Source organism: Pleurodeles waltl, chromosome 8, assembly GCF_031143425.1.
Source record: "Pleurodeles waltl isolate 20211129_DDA chromosome 8, aPleWal1.hap1.20221129, whole genome shotgun sequence".
NCBI lineage: Eukaryota > Metazoa > Chordata > Amphibia > Caudata > Salamandridae > Pleurodeles > Pleurodeles waltl.
In genome coordinates, this window is record NC_090447.1 from 38,325,594 (window position 1) to 38,345,378 (window position 19,785).

General features: G+C 44.3%; 1 pseudogene; it reads right to left on the reverse strand.

The window, feature by feature from the left end:
• Positions 1–6,196: 6,196 nt before the first annotated feature.
• The window catches only part of LOC138249371 (olfactory receptor 56A1-like), a 30,906-nt pseudogene continuing 17,317 nt past the window's right edge, over positions 6,197–19,785 (reverse strand).

The window sequence follows — 19,785 nt, forward strand, 5'->3', positions numbered from 1 at the left end:
CCGTTTTTGTGAGTTGGTAACCTATTACCAACTTTCAAAATAGGATTTGTGGGCCGCTATTAGGAAGGGGCATGCCAAGAGCATCCCTTCATAATAATGAGTCACAAAGGAATGCACAATTGTTTTGCGACCAGAATGCAGTAGCAAAACAATCTCAGATTACCGCCTACTTCAAGTAGGTGGTAAGCCAGACATAAACAGGAAGGGGTCCACAGGGGATCCCTTCCCCTTTGTGAAAGGTAGCAAAACAAAATGGTCCCACAGACACTGACTACCCTTAAAAAATAAAACAGTAATGTTTCATTTATATTTTTGAAACACATCCCATTTACCTAGAAGGCAAACAGGCTGCACTTTAAAAAAAGTTGCTTCATTTAAAAGCAAATATTGACATGGTGGTATCCTATCCCCGGCAAGCCACCATCCCTGTGTTATTGCCCATTCCTAATAGGTTGCAGATTGCGACCTGACTCATGAATATTGATGAGGCAGATCAATTGAGACCCCTTTGTAAACTGCAAAACGTGCCTGTGACACATTAGTATATTTCCTTTTGCGAGTATCAAAAGGAAATAGTCATACATCTGGCCCTTAGTCCGTTGACCTTGAAAAAGCAAAACAAAATATGAAGGGGCATAGTAGGGATGCGTAAAACATTTTTGTTTGTTTTTTACAGAAGCCCAGACCTATGAATAATCAGTGGTCCCCTAAAAAAGAGTCAACTACTGGCCTTTAATCCCTCCTAAGTGGACCAGAGATGGAAAGGGGGTTGCCTCTTTATTATTTTAGGACAGTTGCATGTGGTCCCTCTCTCTGGGTCAGTACATGGAACCGAAGACTTCATCCTCTGGGCCTCATCATGTTACAAAAGTGGAATGGTGTACGATCCCCCTCCTGAAGCATTTACATTTCCCCATAGGCCCTATCCTCCAATCCTCCAAGTCTCAAACAAATGAACAGTGCCGTAGGGGCCACGTCTTCTCTAAGACCCAGCAGTAGGGTCTGGAGCTCCTTCATTAACCCCTCTGGCCCTGCCACCTCCACTGCTGCATCCATCCCCGGTGTGGCAGGAGCTGGTTGCATTTGTTTGCTTCTGCCAGGTAGAGTAGCTTTTCTTTCAGGGAGAATGCAAGCAAGTATTCTGAAATCTGTTCCCTGTCCGTGCTCTTCCAGCCACGAAATTGAGACCATGGGAATCTGGTGCTATCAGGCCCTGGGGGACAGGGTCCAAAGGGCCACATTATGGTTTCTGAAGGGTGCTCCTATGCCCTCCCTGTCCTTGGTGATGGGGTCTTCAGGGCCTTCGGAAGGCTTAGGAAGGGAGGACATACACTACTTCCCAAAGACAATAGACATTGGCCCCAGGGGATGGTTTCCCTGGTACATTCAAAAGGCTTGGGATGGAGTTGCATACCTCCCTCCCACCCCATCCCCATTCAAAAGGTATCAACCCAGATGGATGGGGACCCTTAGGCCAATAAATGGCTCAGGCATGGGGCACACACCTTCTTGCTAAATAAGAGAATATATAAATGCATTGAAAGCAGGAATGTGAATCACCGTAGTAGCCACTCTTCTTACATTCACTACTCCAGGGGGAGCTGCCGTGAGTGTTGCTGCCCCCTTAGGCTCATTAAAGTAAAAAATTGGTGTAATCCCCTGGGTCATTGAATGCATGACCACAGGAAAGCTTACTATGTGTACCGCTGCAAATGTAACTGAATACTCTTCAGCTGGAGTATGGGGACCTCATGTGGTTGGTTATATAGCTGCATTTGTGGGCCTGGAGAACGTAAAAAAAAGACTTAAGCACATATTTAGAGCTATTTGGAATAAAACAATTTTGTTTTAATAATATGGGACAATAATTAATATGCATTGCCGTATTTGCATTTGTATGGATTAATTTGGAATATGGTTTTTAATAAATTATTGTGGTGACTTTTTGGCAAATTCAATAGGTCTGTGATGTGCTAACTCCTTGGGGAGGGCAGTAGGCAGACCTTTTATATTTTGGTATTCTGACTCTTTGACAAAGCCAGTAGCTCATCTTTTCTTAAAAAGACAGCTCTTTATATTGTTAGTTTGCATTATAAAAACACAGAAATGTACAGAAAATACCCAAGGTTAAAGAGATGTCATAGTTAGGTCTGGTAATATTTTCTTACAATAAATTAAAAAACCCTAAGAAATCAAAACATGCAATTTAAAGTCAATTTTTCAAACAAGGTTTTAGAAACATAGCAGAAGGAGGTTTTTGGAAACAGCATCCAATCTGAGGATGAAAGACTGTAGAAAGTAACACTATTGAGTTGTGTTCTGCACAAAGGGATGATTGCTTAAACATGTGAGGCCAAGTGCGCCGACCACTTAAACATTTAAACAGAATGTAGCACTAATAGAAGGAGAAAATAACAAGGAGAAATAAAGATATTTCTCCCCATTACACTTAAGCTGGGAGGTGTATCTATTTGATGAATTCCCAGGTCTACCAGTTATGGTAAATGTTGGAATGCCCCAAAATCCATGGGGGGATGCGTGGGATCACCCACGCTCCATCCATTGACTGCCTCCCTGCAGCACAGTGATTTCTATTGTGTTACGTTACTCTAGATATATCAGGCCACTCAGAGCCATACAAAACGGACTTGTGTAGCTTGATATAGCTGACTCGGCAGTTGCATCACCCTTGTGCCCCCTTGCTTGGCACAAAAGTGATGTAACTCAAAGGTAAATATGCCCCCAAGTGATTTATTCCACTCTCTCCCCGATGTCTTGTGGCTAACTTTTCTACCTTCTTCACAGTTCTCTAGTTCTATTGTACTCCTCACTCTCGCTCTCTCCTCATGGACTGCCTCCATCAAGGTAGCCTATTTTTTATAGCCATTTATTTTGTCAATTATTCTCCCTATTTCTCTTTGTTCATCATAATGACTGTTCACTGTGCTGACCCCTTCACTAATTTTCAGCCATTCAATAGCCGTGCCTACTCTTTCATATGTTCATTTCCCTACCATGTGTTCTTTTCCCTCTACCTCCAATTTTCCCCCTCCTATCTACCCTCCTCTCCTTTATCCAAACTAAACAAAAGGTTAAGTTTTCTATGTTCTTGATCTCTACTTTGAAGGACCATAGTATTCATATTTGGTACATTTATTGTTGCAAGGTGTTTTGGGGTCTTTTGGAAAATGTGTGCTGGGCCTTTGTGAGCAATTTAGGGCTATGTTGTGTGGTTCTACTATCATTTTCTGGGTAGGTGAACTTATCAGTAAAACAAACATCTTTTACAATGTTCCCTCATTTATAGATCCTTTTTTGTGCTGTGACCATATGGTGTTTCAAACTCTATGATGGTTGCAGCCTCTTAAGAATGAGCAGGCATATGTGTTTTTTTCTTAAAGGATATCCCTTTTTAATTCTAAAGTTACATACAAGTCTCTCTGATGAGGACATTCCCTGGGTGCATCACCCCTGCGCAGTTTCACTGATCACAGTTATGGGATGGGGAGTAGGAGTGAAGCATATATGTGACCCTCATAGTCATACATGATAGACCATAATCTTAGGTTCTCTTAGAAGAAGCTCTCACAGTGTGACAAAATATTTAACGTCTGATAGATAGTGCTTTGAAAACCAAAGTTATTGTCCAGTGATGAAGCTGAATTCAAACGTCTTTTATAGCTGTTTTAGAATATCAGCTATATTCTGCCTAGGTGAAGTTGAAGCATATTCAAAAGGAACACATATCCCGGTTTGGGATCATTTATATCCACATATTTCAGACACTCGCTGAGTCCAAGGACTTGTTTCAAAATGTCCAAGAAGAGAGAAGGAAGCCCTACATGCTGCCAAGTTGTGCTCTGTATTTGAATATGACTCTATGACAACTTATGCCATCCTTAGAATGGATTCACCCAATCCTTTTGAACCAGAAATTAAAGCAGGCCTGGAGAAAATTGCAGCTCAAAAGATGATCTTTCTTTATCATTGCATTAGAGCATGTAGTAGGATGTGTTGGGTCCTCCAAGTCGCCCAACAGCAGTCAAAGCCATAACATTTGCCTCCCATTTCCCAAATTTGCCCCTAAAAAGCCTATTTAGGGGCATTTCCCAAATTTGCCCCTAAAAAGCCTATTAATTAATGTCAGCCTCCCAAACAAGTAGAAAATTAAGAAATGTTCTAGGCATCAATTGGATGTATCATGAAAACCCAACATCTACTAAATGAACACAATACACTTTTAAAATTGTGGGTCTCAAGTCCCTACTTTTTGTGTTTTTCTAAAGTCGCCAATCATATTATAAGCTTGTCCTGATTACTTACCTAGAAGATAATTTTTGCTTGCATTCTTTTTATCCAGTTTCTGATAAAAATTGTCGGTATTAAACAGTTCTTGTGAAGCATCAATTATTCCAGGTACAGGAAGTGCTGCAGCTCTGATTATATTCAGTGTATATCCTCCCTTTAACCTGTGCCTCATGATATTTTTATAAAGCGTCTTGAGGTCTTTGGTGTTGAGGGCACAGCTTGGAACTGTTTTTCTTCATTTTTTGGCAACTGCAGACACGCAGTGTCATTTGCCAATTTCTGATTAAAATCCATAATGGCAGGGGTTTCAGAGTGGTTTAGTCACAAGTCCAGCTGCATTCAATTTCTATGGTTTCATCATAGCAAATCTTATTGTTTTAGTCCATTTTCTTTGCATATGCTAACAGCACCCAAATCATCCACAGAGTGTGATATAAGATCCTTACAATAATGATTTAAAACTTGCCTTCATGAATTTCTGAATGTGGATAAAACAGAGCTCTTCATTTTGGGAAATGTGTTTTATTGGACCTCAGATTGGTGGCCTGACATTCTCATCCCTCTCTTATTCCTGCTCAACAGGACCATCATTTATGGATTATCTTCGACAACCAACTCTTTTTTGAAACCCACATTAACTATTTGATGTGCGCTTACTTTTTCCTGCTGAACATCATTAAAAGAGTTTGGCTTATTTGACCAATTTACAGGCTTTAAAAACTTCTAGACTAGATTACTGCAGTTCTCTTTTTGTTAGCCTCACTTCTAAGTTGATTTACAGACTGCAGTCAGTGCAGAATGCTTCATCTCGTTTGGTACTGGATCTTGTAAAAGACTCTCATGTTTCTTATCATCAGATTCAGCTTCATTGGTCGCTGGTTCTCAGATGTAGCATTTTTGAAGCGCTAAAGCTTGGAAGGTCCTAGCCTTGAAAGTTTCAGAAGAAAAATGATTAACCAGATTCTGCAAATTATTAAAAACACATGAACTGATCACTTCTAACCGGTGACCATACAATGTTTCAGCCTTCACTAAGCACCAGGTCACCCTTTTTGGCGTAATTGGGTACTTTGTAAAATCTGTAATCAATCAGTCACAGACTCTGACCAACATTTGCCTTCAGCATGCAGAAAAGAAGGAAGAAGCCAACAAAGTGATAGCTGCCTCATCCGCTCTACCTTTTATTCTCAAAATGACCAAAAAGGTATCTGCAGCAATTTAGAGCTAATGACCGACTCTCCTTTGCTTTATCTTTCATCAAGCAGAGTCTTCTGGTGGTCTTGTCGCATGGCATTGTAGTACTGCTCTGCATCTTTTGTACTTGACATTGTAAGTATTAAGGTCAGTTCACTTGGGGTTTTGCACAAATTCCAGGAAATGCTCAATTCTTCAAATGCTGCAACATGCTGAATCGTAACAAGATATTAAAAATAGATTATTTCATTATTTTGTTTTTAATACGTTAACTTTATAAACTAAACTATTTATCTTTCTATTTAATACTATCCCTTAGGATTTTTACTGAGAAAGCTATCTAAATAATCCTCGGGAAGTTAAAAAAACCTTTTGAGGCTGCATCTTAGAAGAGTGATGAACTTCCCAACTTTACTCCATGTGCTGTGTATACTGAGATTCAAATACATGCAAGGATACATGCTGCAGGTGGATTATTGCTGTTACTCTAGTAATTAATGTTATATATTAAAACAGCAGAATCTGATAGATGGACCAAAAGCCCTCTTTACAGAGCTATAGCGAAGCAGATTTAAACTTTTTTGGCTCTAAAGAGCTCATAAACACACCCCTAGACTTTCTAAAGGTTGTCACCCTAGTCAATTTAATGCTGCCCAGAAACAAACTCTATCGTAATCTGCCATGTTTCTGCCCTCTATTCCATGGTGATGAAGCACCACATGTACATCTTTCGGATGCCGTGGTTAATCTCTTTAGTCCTCACACCATACACTAAGGGGTTCAAAGCAGATGGGACAACCAGGTGCAGAACATTAAGCAGGATAGCAAAGTCAGGAGACGCATGCTCTTCTGACTTGTTTGTAATTGCTAGCACCATTAAGGTAGAATAGAAAAACATAATAAGGATAAAATGAGATGTGCAAGTGCTGAAGGCTTTTGATGCTGCCCCTCCTGAGTGAAGCTTTGCCACTGCACAGATAATGAGGCAGTAGGACAGGGAGATCAAAAATACCCAGGCCAGCAACAGCAACAACTAGTTGGTATATACTATTGAGCCTAATATTGCTGCATGCCAGTTTAGCCACAGCCAGATTTGTACAAAAACAGTGTTCAACAATATGGCTCCTGCAGTAGTGCAGTTGTGCAGCGAAGACTGGCACTGGAATGGTTAGGGAGGCTGATCTCACAAATATCAGTACTGTGAGTTTCACAACAAGACCATTGGTGATAATCAAAGCATACCTCAGAGGATAGCAGATAGCAATATACCGATCAAAGGCCATAGCCAGAAAAATACCAGACTCAAGCCCAAGAAAATAATTAACAAAGAACATCTGGGAAAAACATGCTGTAGGACTGATGGCTCTATCACTAAACCCCAGGACTCCAATGACCTTTGGTGTAGTGACCATACTCAGGAGAAGATCAACCAAAGACAGAGAAGCAATAAAGTAGTACATGGGCGCATGAAGACCCTCTTCCCGGTAAATTGTGGTCAGAAGTGTAACATTGGCCAAAACAGCCACAGAGAGAAGAAGTACAAGGGGAATTGAAAGCCATTGCTGCAAACTCTGCATCCCAGGAATACAAATCAGAATAAACTCTTCGCCCTGCATTGAGCTGGAGTTGAAGGTCATCTTCAAGCTTGACCACCAGTGTGGTAATACAAGCCTGGAATGAAAAAGGAACATAAACTATTAGAACACTTAAATACATTGGCTATCTCATCTAAATTTGGAAAGTGAGGATGACCTATTAGATCTAAAAAGGATTCCATCCTCTATGTCATGTTTTCTTGCACATGAATTGTGTAAACCATTTATTTTGGACTGGCCATGAACAGAGATAAATATTCTGTGATATAGATAAGGATGTCAAACACCAGACATAACGGCATGATGAAGGACAACTCAGACAGAGGGAGCAAGATTTATTTACCCCATGGGCCTCTCTGTAGCCAGAGTCCGATTTCTACGTGCAGAATTTTAGAAGGGGAAGTCGTTGCCTCCCTAGTAAGACACATATTGAGAGTAAATTGTGTATTTGTGGTTAAAAAAATTCGGAAGTGATATTTTCTTACAGAGCTACACAGGTACACAAGTCCATATACATACACACTCACGCACAACATGACATACCTACAATTATGAGGACCTAAACACACTACAGTGATAGTGTTTGTCTGGACCCACGCTATGAGGATCGAAAAGGTCCTTATAGAGTGGGCCATACATGCCCACAAACACATGCGTACACATACACACATGCTTATTCACAGAACAATATTTCTTTGCAAAACAAAACCAGAATCCCAATGCATAAATAATTTGAAAGCAGATTGTCAACCACGAGGGCCAGATCATGCATATGTTGTTCTAGATCATGCAAAAATAATTTTTGCACATGTGCTAATCATAGAAAAATGGAATGTGTCTGTGCAATGTGACTTGCATAAATTTCTCATGCCTACACAAACTTCGTCTTGAGGGCATGGCAGTATGTGTGGCATGGACTAATCTGACTGCATCCTCATGCACAGAACCATGTACTAGGACCTGTGATTGGTACATCCCCATTTCTCTGCAATAATTCTGAATTGCAGAAAGATGCAGCAGATTGTGGATTGAAATGCCACCTTTCTTCATCACAGAATCCAAACACCACTCCTCAAGAAATGTATAAGCAAAAGTATTCAGAAATCTAGAAATTGTGAATAAAAACATTGACATGTAGGTAACGTTGAATGCAAGTATGCCAATGTACTCCCAAGTAGTCCGGCAGTTCTAGAGATAGAAGCCTATTGATATCACAAAATGCTGAAACAATGCCCACATTCCTCAAGTGTGCCAGTTCATAACACAGCAGAGACTTGCACTCGGTTTTGCTATGCGTGGAGTGTGCAAGAAAAAGGGATTGTTAGCTGAGGAGGACTTGTCAGTGCCAATGTAAGAGTTCACTAAATAAAACTGGGCTCAACCAATTGTGGCTATGGAACAGAACTTACAGGCTTAATTTCAGAAAAATGATCAGTAAAGTATTTGCAGTTAACAAAACAGAACACAATAAAAAATTCACAACCATTTTCTAAAAATAGAGAAAAAGTAATAAGAGAAATGACTTCAAAATGTATAAAATCATCCAATGAGAACCTGGAATGTATGCAAACGTTGACAAGTAAAAGTGAAGCACCAATCAAAAGTTAATGTTTGTGATTGACCTGAAACAATTTATGATTTCAGGCTGACCAAAATAGAGCAAAGGCTGGATACCCCAAGAGAGTTGTTGTGTTCAAAGCTTTTAATTTCTGACTTAGGCCCTGATTCAAATGTTGGCAGAGAAGGAACTCCATCACAATGGTGTTCCTTCTCGGCCAATATTATGGCCCGCCCGTCTGATTTAGAAGCGGGCAAACTACAGGTTTGCCTGTGGTAGAGACTACTCCGTACTCACCATGGTCAATACCCTTCAATGTCCTGATGGAGTAAGGTCTATTGGAGGTTTCGCTGTATGTTCATCAACCTAAGTTAGCAGATTTTAAATGCCTGTCAACACTAGGAAAACTTGACGGTAAGAAGCATTGAAAAATACTCAATGACACCCTCAGCTTGGGAGGCTTTGGGATTTCTTTAATGCATTTTATTTCAAAAAAACATTGTAAGTTTACCATACCCTTAACACAAATCAGAGTTAGCAAAAATACTATTTTAACTTAATATAATTTTTTTTCTCATAACAGCAGCTACAGCTTGTAGGAGGCTGGCCTGGTTCGTAGTGGGTACCTTGTGTACTTACACTTTATACCAGGTCCAGTTATCCCTTATTAGTGAAATGTAGTGGTGTTCTAGCAGCTTAGGCTGATAGAGGTAGCTATAGCAGAGCAGTGCGGGCTGAACTAGGAGACATGCAAAGCTCATGCAATACCACTTATAGTTACACAGTACTTACACATAATTAAAGACAATACTCAGTGCTACCAAAAATAAAGGTATTTATTTGGGTGACACAGTACCAAAAATATCTTAGAGACAATGCTCCTTCTGGAGGTAAGTATTATACAGAATATATACACTAGACACCAAAATTAGACAAGTCATAGAACAATGCAAGCAATAGGAAATGCTACAGATTGCAATGGGAGAAAACAGGTCAAGGAGCAACACAAACTATATACTGAGAAAGTGGAATGCGAATCACGAATTCCCCCCTAGACAAGTGCAGTGTGTGCAGAATCACTGGGAGAGTCAGAAAACAGTAAAGGTAATTAAATTACCCCATCCCAGAGCCCAGAAAATCAGGAGTAAAGTACTACAAGTTTCCTTAGGACACTACACCTCGTAATTGGGATTTTGCAGCAGCCAACCAAGTCTGCAAAGAACAACTGCTGGATTCCTGGACCTGAAGTTCTGCAAAGGAAGGGGACCAAGGCCAGAAGTTGAAAGAAGTTCTAGGAAGGACAGGAGCCCCTTCCAACCCAGAAGAGGGTGCAAAAGAAGAGTCCCTGGTTAGTGGAAGACTGCAGAAATGCACCCTAGGAAGATGCCAGTGGGTTCCTGCATAATGCAAAAGATGTCCCACGGCATGAAGATCATTGCAGATGAGATTTCTTGTTGGAATTTGCCAAAAAGCCTTGGCTACAAAAAAAGTGCATTTTGCATCAAAATGGCACTGGATGGACCCAGGAGGGACCTGGGAGCCTCAACTCTAGCACTTTAGAGAGCCCTCACGATGCCAACCAGCACCCCCGGAGGTCCCAGGACACGGGGACAAAGGAGGTGCAAAACATGGTTGATGCAGCACAACAAAGGAAGGTCCTATGCTGCCAGAGAACAACTCAGCGAGTAGAGCATCACAGGATGGAGTGCTGGGGACCTGGGCCAGGCTGTGCATGAAGGAATTTTGCAAAGAGTGCACAGAGGCCTCAGGGGGTGAAGAAGACGCAGTACACAGGGGTACTGTTGCTCTCAGGGAAGGCAAGGTTTTATCTCCTCCAAATTGCATCAGCAGGACCTCAGGACAGTCTATGTTGATGATGTCCACCCTCTGTGTCCTTAGGAGCATGCTCGTGGCTGTGAGAGGAGTCCCAGGGTACCGGTCGTCGTCTTGAAAGGTGCCTGCTTGGAGCAGGGGAGTGACTCCGTCATTCCACTGGAGATTTCTTTGGTCCTTCTGGTGCAGGATGAAGACAGGGAGTCCCCAGAGAGTGCACATGGTGGAAACTGTTGCAGTTGCTGACTTGGAGCTGAGGTTGCTGAAGAAAAGTGTCTCTTGTAGACACTTTGTTGCTGTTACAGCGTTTTTTTGAGCAGGCAGCGGCTGAGGCGAGGACAGAAGAGTCTGAAGTTGTTGCAGAGGATTCCTGAAGGAAACATGAAAGCAGAATCTGAAAAGAACCCACAGGAGAGACCCTAAATAGCCCTGAGAGGGGGATTAGCTGCTGTATCAGCTAAGGACCTATCAGGAGGCATCTCTAACGTCACCTGCTGGCACAGGCCACTCAGAGGCCTCCAGAGTGCCCCCACACCTTGCACAGCTAGATGGCTGAAGTCTGGGACACACTGGAGGAGCTCTGGGCACCACCCCTACGGTGGTGATGGACAGGGGAGTGGTCACTCCTCTTTCCTTTGTCCAGTTTCGTGCCAGAGCAGGGAAGAAGGGGTCCTTGAGCCGGTATAGACTGGTTTATGCAAGGAGGGCACCATCTGTGCCCTTTAAAGAATTTCCAGAGGCTGGGGGAGGGGAGGCTACCCCTCCCCAGCTTGTAACACCTATTTCCAAAGGGAGAGGGTGTAACACCCTGCTCTCAGAGGAAATGCTTTGTTCTGCCTTCCTGGGACTGTGCTGCCCAGACCCCAGGAGGGCAGAACACTGTCTGTGAGGTGGCAGCAGCTGTAGCTGCAGTGCAAGCCTCAAAGAGCTGGTTTGGCAGTACTGGGGTCCATGGTGGAGACCCCAGGATGCATGGAATTGGATCCCCAATACCATATTTGGAATGGGGGGACAATTTCATGATCTTAGACATGTTACATGGCCATATTCAGAGTTACCATTGTGAAGCTACATATAGGTATTGACATATATGTAGTGCACATGTGTAATGGTGTCCCTGCACTCACAAAGTCTGGGGAAATGGCCCTGAGCGATATGGGGGCACCTTTGCTAGTGCAAGGGTGTCCTCACACTTAGTAACTTTGCACCTAACCTTCAGCAAGTGAAGGTTTGACATATAGGTGACTTATAAGTTACTTAAGTGCAGTGAAAATAGCTGTGAAATAATGTGTGCGTTATTTCACGCAGGCTGCAATGGAAGGCCTGTGCAAGGGTTTGTCTGAGCTCCCTATGGGTGGCAAAAGAAATGCTGCAGCCCATATGGATCTCATGGAACCCCAATGCCCTGGGTACCTAGGTACCATATACTAGGGACTTATAAGGGGGGTCCAGTAAGCCAATTGAAATTGGTAAATTAAGTCACTGGCCTACAGTGACAAACTTAAAAGTAGAGAGAGCATAAGCTCTGAAGTTCTGGTTAGCAGAGGGTAACCTTGCCCAGGTGAGTCTTCATTGTCTAAGTGGAAATATCTGGAGAGTCCATCTGCATTCGAGTGGGTACTCCCAGGTCTATGTTCCAAAGTATAGTCCATTCCCTGTACAGAGATGGACCACCTCAACAACTTAGGGTTTTTACCTTTCATTTGTTTAAGCCATAATAGAGGTTTGTGGTCTGTCTGAACAATTAAGTGAGTGCCAAACAGGTATGGTCTCAGCTTCTTCAGTGCCCAGACCACAGAAAAGGCCTCCCTCTTTATGGCAGACCAACACTTTTCTCTAGGGGTCAACCTCCTGCTAATGAAAGCAACAGGTTGATCCTGGATCTCTGAATTAAGTTGTGATAGTACAGCCCCTACTCCTAATTCAGAAGCATCTGTTTGGACAATGAATTTTTTGGAGTAGTTTGGGCTCTTTAAGACAGGTGCAGAACACATTGCCTGCTTAAGCTCCTCAAAAGCTTTCTGACAGCTAGCTGTCCACAATACCTTTTTAGGCATTTTCTTACTGGTGAGGTCAATAAGAGGTGCTGCAATAGAGCCATCGTTTTTAATGAACCTCCTGTAATACCCAGTGAAACCTAAGAAGGCTCTGACCTGGGTCTGAGTTGTAGGGGGAGCCCAGTCCATAATGGTCTAGATCTTCCCTGAAATGGTGCAATCTGTTCTCCACCTACCAGGTGGCCCAGATAAACCACTTTCCCGTGCCCTATCTGGCACTTTGAAGCCTTAATAGTTAGGCCTGCCTTTTGCAGGACCCGGTGATCCTCCCAGGTGGAGCTAAAGACAGCAATATCGCCTAAATATGCTGCACTAAAAGCTTCCAAGCCTTGGAGAACTGTATTGAGCAGTCTCTGGGAGGTGGCAGGTGCATTTTTCAAACCAAAGGCATCACTGTGAAGTGATAATGCCCTTCTATGGTATAAAATTCAGTTTTTGCTTTAGCATCTTCTGACATTTTGATCTGCCAATACCCTGCAGTCAAGTAAAAAATGCTTAGATACTTGGCAGATGCCAGTGTATGTATTAGCTCATCTTCCCTGGCTATAGGGTGAGCATCTGTTTTTGTTACAGTATTTAGACCCCTATAGTCCACACAAAACCACATTTCTCTCTTTCCTTCTTTGCTATGTGGTTTTGGGACAAGCACCCCTAGGCTGGCCCAGTGGCTTTCAGAAGGCTCAATAACTCAAAGGTCTAACATTTTCTAAACCTCTTTTTTTATGCAGTCTCTGACATGGTCAGTTTGCCTGTAAACTTTACTTTTGACAGGTAAACTTTCACCAGAGTCAATTGTATGTTCACACCAAGTAGTTGTATAAGGTGCGACGGAGAAGAGTTCAGGAAACTGATCAAGGAGATTTTTACAGTCTTCCTTCTGCTCAGCAGTAAGGCAGTCTGTCAGAACTACTCCCTCTACTGAACCATCAGTTTCAGTGGTGGAAAAGAGATCAGGGAGAGGGTCACTCTATTCTTCCTATCCCCCATCTGTAGCCATAGGCAGGGTTAAGTCAGCTCTGTCATAGTAAGGCTTTAGGCGATTGACATGAAGTACCCTAAGGGGGCTTCTGACAGTGCCCATGTCCACCAAGTAGGTGATCTCACATATTTTCTCTACAATTAGATGAGGTCCACTCCATTTGTCCTGGAGTGCTCTTGGGGCCAATGGCTCCAATACCCACACCTTCTGTCCTTGGTGGTACTCTGTCAGGACACCCTTTTGGTCAAACCATTGCTTTTGGAGCTCTTGGCTGGCCTGAAGGTTTTTGCTGGCCTTTTTCATGTACTCAGCCATCCTACTTCTCAGGCCAAGCTCATAGTCCACTATGTCCTATTTTGGAGCTTTTAAAGGTTGTTCCCAACCCTCCTTAACAAGAGCAAGTGGACCCCTAAAAAAGGGTGACCAAAGAGGAGTTCAAAGGGGTTGTAGCCCACTCCTTTTTGGGGTACCTCCCTGTAGACAAAAAGGGGGCATGGTAATAGGACATCCCATCTCCTTCTGTGTTTTTCAGAGAGTCAAAAAAGCATACCTTTGAGAGTTCTATTAAACCTCTCAACCAGTCCATTCGCCTGGGGATGATAAGGGGTGGTGAACTTGTATGTAACACCACACTCCTTCCACATTGCTTTAAGGTATGCAAACATAAAGTTACTACCTCTGTCTGACACAACTTCCTTAGGGAAGCCCACTCTGGAAAAGATTCCCAGGAGGGCCTTTGCCACTGCAGAAGCTGTAGTGGTCCTTAAGGGGATAGCTTCTGGGTACCTAGTAGCATCGTCTACCACCACAAGGATAAACCTATTGCCAGAAGCAGCTGGAGGGTCAAGGGGGCCAACAATATCAACCCCTAACCTTTCAAATGGCACCCCAACCACTGGTAGTGGCATTAAGGGAGCCTTTGGGGTGCCACCAGTCTTTCTACTTGCTTGGCAGGTGACACAGGAGCAACAAAACTCCTTTGTGTCTTCTGACATATGGGGCCAGTGAAAATGTGGAACAAGTCTGTCCCATGTTTTACTCCTAAATTCCCAGCTAAAGGGATGTCATGAGCCAGAGTTAGGAGGAATTCCCTATACTGGAGGGAGATGACCAGTCTCCTGGTGGCACCAGGTGTAGGGTCCCTTGCTTCAATATAAACAGATTATTCTCCCAGTAAACTCTGTGTGTGTCAGTGACATCACCCTTTTGCTGTTTGCTTCCCTGGCAGTCCCCATGCACCCAAAAGCTCAGCTGTAACAGCTTCCAGCTCCTCTGGTGTAGGTTCTGCACAGGGAGGGAACAAGGGTTTGACATTCCTACCCCTAGTTTTTCTGAGCACTTTATCCATTGTTCCTGGATCCAAGTTTCCCTGTCCTCGTTGCTTCTTGGCCTGAGCCCTGGTAAGAGCAAAGTTATGCCCAGGAATGGCCAGCATTGCTGCATGGGCCTCCAACTCCACTTCAGCCCTAGCTGAAGTCTCCAAATCATTGCCTAGCAGACATTCTACAGGTAAATCAGTGGATACCACAACTTTCTTTGGACCAGTAACCCCCCCCAGTTGAGATTCACAACAGCCATGGGGTGGCTTACAGTGTTGCTATGGGCGTCTGCCACTTGGTACTGGTGACCAAGTAGGTGTTGCTTAGGGGCAACCAGTTTATCCATCACCATGGTGACACTGACACCTGTGTCCTTGTAGGCCTCAACCTGAACACCATTAATCAGGAGTAGCTGCTTGTATTTATCTATATTAAGGGGATAAGCAACTAAAGTGGCTAGGTCAATGCCGCCATCAGAGACTAAAACAGCCTCAGTGATCTCCCTAACTAGACCAACCCCAACTACATTACCAATGGTGAGCCCAGCTACACCCTTTGACTGGCTATTAGTAGTGTTTTTCCTACCACCACTGCTATTACTAGGGGCACTAGTGGTTATAGTTGGGGTTGTGCTGGTGGGGGTTTTGGGGTTTTTCTTTGGACAATGAGGAACAGTTGCCCAATGGCCTTTGGCTTTACTCATATAAAACCAAGGTTTCCTATCTTGGTGAGAAGAGGATTTGGACCCACCACCCCCAGAGGATTTTTCTGGGCCTGATGAAGACTCTTATGATTATTTATCTTTGTCCCCACCCTTGTCATGTGACTTACCATCCTTCTTCTTGCCATCCTTGTCACCCCCTGTATGAGCTTTTCTGCTCACCCTTGTTCTGACCCATTTGTCTGCCTTCTTTCCCAACTCTTGGGGAGAGGTCAGATCTGAGTCCACATGATATTGATGCAACAAGTCGGACACACACTTATTCAAGATATGCTCTCTCAGAATCAAGTTATAAAGGCTTTCATAATCAGTCATCTTACTGTCATGTAAACAACCTTTTAGGGCCCTCACAGTATAGCCCACAGAGTCTATCCAGTCCTGTGATGACTCCTTTCTGGTCTCTCTGAACTTAAGTCTATACTGTTCAGTGGTTAAGCCTAGACCATCCAAGAGTGCATTTTTAAGAACCTGGTAATTATCTGCATCATCCTCACTGACAATAAGAAGTCTGTTTCTACCTTGTGTACAAAACAACCTCAACATTCTCTCCTATGCCGACGACACCCAGCTCATCCTCTCCCTCACCAAGGACCCGCACACCACCAAAACCAACCTCTACAAGGGAATGAAATCCATCGCCGAATGGATGAGAAGCAGCCGTCTGAAACTGAATTCAGACAAGATGGAGGTCCTCATCCTCTGACCCACCCCCTCTGCCTGGGACGACTCCTGGTGGCCTACCTCACTAGGAACCCTCCCGACACCGACCGACCACGCACGCAACCTGGGCTTCATCCTCGACTCCTCCCTCACCATGTCTAAACAGGTCAACGCAGTTTCCTCCTTCTGCTACAACACACTCTGCATGTTCCGTAGGATCTACAATTGGATCCCGACAGAAACAAGAAGAACGGTGACACAGGCCCTCGTCAGCAGCAGGCTAGACTACGGCAACGCACTCTACACAGGCATCCCAGCAAAAGACCTACGACTCCTCCAGCGCATCCAAAACGCCTCTGCTCGGCTGATCCTTGACATACCCCACCGCAGCCACATCTCCCACAACCTGAGAAACCTTCACTATCTCCCCGTGAACAAGACGATCACTTTCAAGCTTCTCACCCACACTCACAAAGCACTCCATGACACCGGACCAGCCTACCTGAACAACAGACTCAGCTTCTACACCCCCACCCGTCAGCTCCGCTCCGCAAAACTCGCTCTTGCTGTCGTTCCCCGCATCCAACGAAAGACCTCCGGCGGCAGATCCTTCTCATACCTCACCGCCAAGACCTGGAACACCTTCCCTACCAACCTGAGACAGACCTAAGACCTACTCACCTTCAGAAGACTCCTCAAGTCCTGGCTCTTCAATCAGTAACAGCTGCTCCCTCCTTCTCCCCCCAGCGCCTTGAAACCCTCACGAGTACGTAGAGCGCTTTATAAATTCAATGATTGATTGATTGATTGCCAGAGAAGGATAACCAGAAGATACCAGCCCACTGTACATGAGGGAAACTCTGATCTGTACAGGCCCTCTCAAGTGAAGCAAACCACTTAGCAGATTCATAGAATCAAATGAAGGTTCCCTAACATTTGTATTCCTAAAACTGTTGCTGCCACCATGGGAAACTAACCCCAAACCCTGCCTCTCTTTCGCCACAGCCAGGGATTCCCTGTCTAAGGCCAACTGTTGCTGCATTAGCTTCAGGTTTACCTCCTCTAACGTCAGATTTCTGAGTTCCCTACTTAGGGACTGGTCCTCGGGGTTAGAATTATGTGAAGCCTCTGAAACAGAGGTAACATGAGAGTTTGCAGAGGCAGACCTATCTCTAACATGGGCCACTCTAGTGACCTGGCATCTAGGGGTGAAGGGAGCCCTACCTGAGTGTGAACCCTTCCCACTACCCGTTATACTTGGGGGCTTGTTGACAGATAGGTCTGTGGAAAGACACTCCCCAGGATTGTCATCTTGCTCCTCTGAGCACTCCTGGTTGGAGTCATCCTCTACCTCTTCCCCTGTCTGATCTGGACCAGTTCTGAGTCTCTTGTCATCCTGGAGGAGAAGATTTAAGAGGAACTCCTTATTGGGGTTCTTCCCAATCCCTAAACTTCTTTCAATGCAGCCTGCGTGAAATAACGCACATGTTATTTCACAGGCATTTTCACTGCACTTAAGTAACTTATAAGTCACCTATATGTCTAACTTTCATTTGCTGAAGGTTAGGTGCATAGTTACTAAGTGTGAGGGCACCCTTGCACTAGCAAAGGTGTCCCCACATTGTTCAGGGCCATTTCCCCGGACTTTGTGAGTGCGGGGACACCATTACATGCATGGCCTACATATAGGTCAATACCTATATGTAGCTTCACAATGGTAACTCTGAATATGGCCATGTAACATGTCTAAGATCATGGAATTGTTCCCCCATTCCAAATCTGGTATTGGGGAGCCAATTCCATGCATCCTGGGGGCTCCACCATGGACCCCCAGTACTGCCAAACCAGCTCTCTGAGGCTTGCACTGCAGCTACAGCTGCTGCCACCTCACAGACAGGGTTCTGACCTCCTGGGGTCCAGAAAGCCCAGTCCCAGGAAGGCAGAACAAAGAATTTCCTCTGCAAGCAAGGTATTACACCCTCTCCCTTTGGAAATAGGTGTTACCATGTCTTCATCCTGCACCAGAAGAACTGAAGAAATCTCCCGTGGAGTGACGGAGTCACTCCCCTGCTCCAAGCAGGCACCTTCCAAGATGGTGACTGGTACCCTGGGAGTCCTCTCACAACTCTTGTGCTTCTAAGGACACAGAGGGTGGACATCTTCGACATAAACTGTACTGAGGTCCTGCTGACACAATTTGGAGGAGGTAAGACCTTGCCTTCCCTGAGAGTGATGGTACCCCTGTGTACTGCGCCTTCTTCACCTCCTGAGGCCTCTGTGCATTCTTTACAAAATTCCTTCATGCACAGCCTGGCCCAGGTCCCCAGCACTTTATCCTGCGATGCTCAACTTGCTGAGTTGTTTTCCGGCAGTGTGGGACATTCTTTGTTGTGCTGCATCAACTGCGTTTTGCACCTCCCTTTAACCTGTATCCTGGGACCTCTGGGAGTGCTGGGGGGCATCTTGAGGACTCTCTAAAGTGCTGAAAGACCCCTCTTCCCCCTCACACCGAGCTGAGGCCCCCAGGTCCCTCATGGGTCCATCCAGCGCCATTTTGACAAAAAATTCACTTTTGTAGTAGTCAAGGCTTCTTGGTTCCTTCCAACACGAGATCTCATCTGCAATGATCTTCACGCCATGGCACATCTTTTGCATTATGCAGGAACCCACTGGCATCTTCCTAGGGTGTATTTCCGCAGTCTTCGACTAACTGGGGACTCTTCTTTTGCACCCTCTTCTGGGTTGGCAGGGGCTCCTGTCCTTCCTGGAACTTCTTTCGACTTCTGGACTTGGTCCCCTTCCTTTGCAGGTCTTCAGGACCACTTTTTTAGTATATGGTTTGTGTTGCCTCTAGACCTATTTTCTCCCATTGAATTCTATAGGATTTCCTACTGTTTACATTGCTCTATGACTATTTACTTTCTACTGTCTAATTTTGGTGTCTAGTGTATATATTGTGTATAATACTTACCTCCAGAAGAGTATTGCCTCTAAGATATTTTTGGTGCTGTGTCACCCCAAATAACTACCTTTATTTTTGGTAACACTGAGTATTGTCTTTACTTGTGTATAAGTACTGTGTAACTATAAGTGGTATTGCATGAGCTTTGCATGTCTCCTAGTTCAGCCTAAGCTGCTCTGCTATAGCTACCTCTATCAGCCTAAGCTGCTAGAACACTACTACTTCACTAATAAGGGATAACTGGACCTGGTAAAAGGTGTGGGTACCCAAGGTACCCACTACAAACCAGGACAGCCTCCTACATATAGAGTCTCTTCTTTGGGTGGTTCCTCAGATTCGGATTGCAAGATTCCAGCAGGACCTTCTTCCACAGGTCCTCCATTCCAGGAATCCACTGTTGGTCTCTTGCAGTCTCTTCTGGTTCTTGAATAATCCTTCTACTCGTTTCTCTACATGTTCTGGGAAAGTTCCTGTGATTTACTACTGCTTTCCTGGTCACTGGGGTGGGCTCTAGTACTTACCTTTGCGGTTATTTAGTACTCCCAGGTCCCCTCTACACACTACACTTACCTAGGTGGGGGACCAACATTCGCCTTCAA